The 4,017-nt window shown below is 30.9% G+C and overlaps 1 non-coding gene across 1 annotated transcript; it reads right to left on the minus strand.

The window, feature by feature from the left end:
- Window positions 1-879: 879 nt before the first annotated feature.
- TRNAK-UUU (transfer RNA lysine (anticodon UUU)) lies at window positions 880-952 on the minus strand. Its single transcript has one exon. It is a non-coding gene; the product is annotated as a tRNA-Lys (tRNA).
- Between the last annotated feature and the right edge of the window lie 3,065 nt (window positions 953-4,017).

The following is a 4,017-nucleotide window of genomic DNA, read 5'->3' on the forward strand; positions in this document are numbered from 1 at the left end:
AACTTTTGCTTGTACTCAGATTAGTGCTCTTGCTTTTGAGTTTTGTCATGGGCTTCTAAAGTTACCACTTGACCCGTAGGTAAGAATAGTAAAAGTTTAAATAGTACTATACGTATTTTAATACGCATACATACATGTACAGACCCATATACGAAATTGCATATTTGTACAAAACTTATACGTACATGTACAAACCCATATACGAAATTGCATATTTGTACAAAACTTATAAATTAATATAATTTAATTATGATAATCCTACATGGCAAAAAATAAAATGTATTAAGTTGCCTTTTAACTATATATATATATATATATATATATATATATATATATATATAGTTAAAATATGACATATTGATGATGATAGATATTTAAATTCTTAATTTATTTTTATAATTTAAATCATGATCTTATGGTTTCCACACAAAAAATAATATTACTAAACCTTATAATGAGTTTTAATAAATTTATTAAAGTAGCCTTAATATTAACAATATAGATTAATAGAATTTAATTATGATAATCCTACATGGCAAAAAATTAAATGTATTAAGTTGCCTTTTAACTATATAGTATAGATTATATAGATTTATAGATGTGGTATTCGTAATGCACGCGTGGCTTCTTCTTCGCCTATGTGGCTTTATCTACGTGGCCTTTTAAGGTTACCCTTTTAATATAATTTTATAGATATTTTTAGTATTTTATAATCTTATTTGATTTTTTTAAAATATTTATATTTAGTTTGATGAAAGATGTGAAAGTGAAAATATGTAATGACAAAACGAGATCGTGTATTTCTAATACAAAATAAATTAATTAATTTAGATTCTGAATTAATGTCTCGTCACATTAACGTAATATGAAAGCTTTTGACGCCCTCTGTGGGAATCGAACTCACGGCCACATGGTTAAAAGTCATGGGCTCTACCAGCTGAGCTAAGACGGCTGTTCGATTTAATATTGTGTTTTACTCCAAAGAAGATACTCCCTCCTATTCACTATTTTCTTCCCTATTTCCTTAAACGGATTCTTCAGGTTTTCTTCCCCTTTCTTATTTTGGAAACTTTTACTCTTATTTTATTCATCCATCTCTCCTATTATCAAACCCCACTCAACTTTTACTCTTATTTTATTCACCCCTCTCTCCTTTCACCAAACCCCACCTAACTCACAATTTCTTATTTAATTCCTAATTATTCATTCCTCTCTCCAATTCACAAACCCTACCATCTTCTTTTATTCATTCTTTAATCATCTCCTAAAATCTTGTGCCCACATCAAAGGGGAAGAAAATACCGAATAAGAGGGAGTATTATATTAAACTTAAGTGTAACACAACATAAATCTTTAGATTATGAGTATCATCTTTCATGATTCTTACCAACTAAGCTAATTGATTTCTAAGAAATTTCATTCATTAAATTCTCCTTTCTCGTTGATTACAAAATAAGAAAATTCTTAATTATATTAAATTCATTTTTAAAGTAGAGAACCGATGTCATTCATATAAGGAACTTTTTACTATTGAGGAGAAAGAAGAATTTTGTTGTGTGACGAGGCGGAAGTGAAATAAAAAGGGATGAGCCTTCTAGAATTGTTATTTGGAAGTGAAATAAAATGGCGTGAGACTTCTTGCATTATTGTTGTCCTTTAATTGTAAATAATGGGATTTACACTAATTTTATTGTTTGAGAGTGATAGGGTGCCACCCGGTGGCGCTCAAATTCGGTGTCATCCTCTTACATGCATTCTTAATTGAAGAGGTCCCCACTTACCCCATATGAGAAGGTGACGCCCAAATTGAGTGTCACCCGATGGCGTCCTTTCATTTTCCAGTTTTATTTAGTTTCGACACACTTATTTAGAGAGTCCAAATTTATTTATCATTATTAATGCCTTGGTGGTCAAGAGAGTAAAGGTGGACAAAAGTGTCGCTCAACTAGCCCGACCTGATCCACCTCATAGACAGAAAAAAAAAAGTCACGGCCCATGATGGTGGAAAACTACTCGGGCGGCCCCTATCCAACATGTGCATCCCTAGCCAGGCCCATCTTGTGGCCAACCCAACCATACCCGATATCCAGCGCTAGTCAAGTAATCTAATTTTTTTTAGAATAGTTATAACATGAGTTATTAACGACTTTTTTACGTATTATTTTAATGATAAATAACATTAATTTAGAAAAAAGTTTCAATAGGTAGGCTACACCTTAGTTAACCAAATGAGGAAAATTTCGAAGTTTTTTTACACCATATAGCGGTTAAATATCAAACTGATATAATTAGGGTAAAACAACTCTTACCACTTGAGCTAACTCTTATTCTTAAGAAAATTTCAAAACTTTAATATATCATCGAAGTGATAATTATCATAGAAATTAAAATTGTTTTATGCACTAACAAATGGACATTTTATATTTGAATACGTGGAAGTAGGGATGGCAACAAAATCCAGATCCTGGGATCCAGATCCTACGGACCGGATATGGATTGGAATATTTAAGATCCAGTGGATAAGGATATGGGTATGGAACGTGTGGTCGAAATCCAGATCCTACCCTTAGATCCATTTTCATTTCATTTTCTTAAAGAATATGTTAAGTTAAACAAATAGTAAAACTATATGCTTTGTTTTTCTAATGTTTTTTCATAAATCAAACCATGATTTTTTCGGATTAACATTTTTCGGTTAAAAAAAGATACTTTTTTAGTGTTATTGTAATATCATAAGATTTTATTTTTATGTTTTTAGAATTTTAGCTTTATTATTTGTATTTAATAGAGAAAAATAGTATGTTACGTTGCAATAAAATCCAAAAATTAATATTTTCATATTTTAAGACGAAGTTTTCTTTTACTATAAAAAAAATAGGATATATCCTGATCCAGTCCAGATCCTGCAGATCCAGATATAGATATGGTAATTTCAGATTCTGTAAATAAGGACCAGATATGGATCTTATAGGATCATATTCAAATCCTATTCACTTGCCATCCCTATGTGGAAGAGCTTAACGACCATCGATCACTTCAAATTTTTTTATTCTTTTTTAATCAAGGGGATATTCTTAACTCAGAAGCTTTCGATCCTAACACAGTTACTAAATTAGTTTTAAATTCCATGAAAATTCAAATGGTTGATTACTACGTGTAGCGGAGATAGAGCTGTTAATAATATGAGCCGGCTCATTGAGCCCTCAGAGTGGGCTCGGTCAAATCGAGCTTGAGCTTGAGTCGGAGCCGAGCTTGGCTAAATACGAGGCGAGCCCAAGCTCGGCAAGGTCCGGCTCGAAAGCTCGTTTATAATTCTTTTTGCATAAACTTTATATTGTAGTATTATTTTTATTTCAAATTATATGTTATTTAAACACTTATATAAGTATATTATAATATAATACTAGTTTTCTTGCCCGTGCGTTGCACGGATATTAAAATAATGTGTGATAAATTTCACAATAAAATGGAATATATACATATAGTACATCGTTCATCTCTAAGATTTTATGTATACCGTATGACCAACAAATAATTCTGGTTAACATAATATTGACATAAGAAAAAAAGAGTGTTTGATTAATAAAATACTTTTTTTAGAAAAATAAAACCAATATGAAGTTTATATATATGATACTTGGATTGATAGTTTTTAGAATTTGTTCATTAATACCTATTTATTTTTCAATTGGTCAAGGAAAACAATAATATCTACTCTGCATAAACAACTCAATTATGCAAAAAATCTCCTTCTTTCGACTAACAACCATAATTTATTCATTGCTGGATCAAATTGTAATTATGTAAAAACATTTAGAGGTAGTTAGAATGTTATATCTCGCGGTAAAATTATCGAAGTACGTTTGAATGTGAAGTTGTGAACCAAATTCCGACGCAATACTACATGGCTAGGGCTGCTTATGAACACCCCCCTGCTCTTCTCTATAGCAATAGTTTTGGTCCCCATTTTCTCATTTGAAACAAAATCATTCACGCAAACCCCTATTTTTCTTCCCT

Source organism: Silene latifolia, chromosome 1, assembly GCF_048544455.1.
Source record: "Silene latifolia isolate original U9 population chromosome 1, ASM4854445v1, whole genome shotgun sequence".
Lineage (NCBI taxonomy): Eukaryota > Viridiplantae > Streptophyta > Magnoliopsida > Caryophyllales > Caryophyllaceae > Silene > Silene latifolia.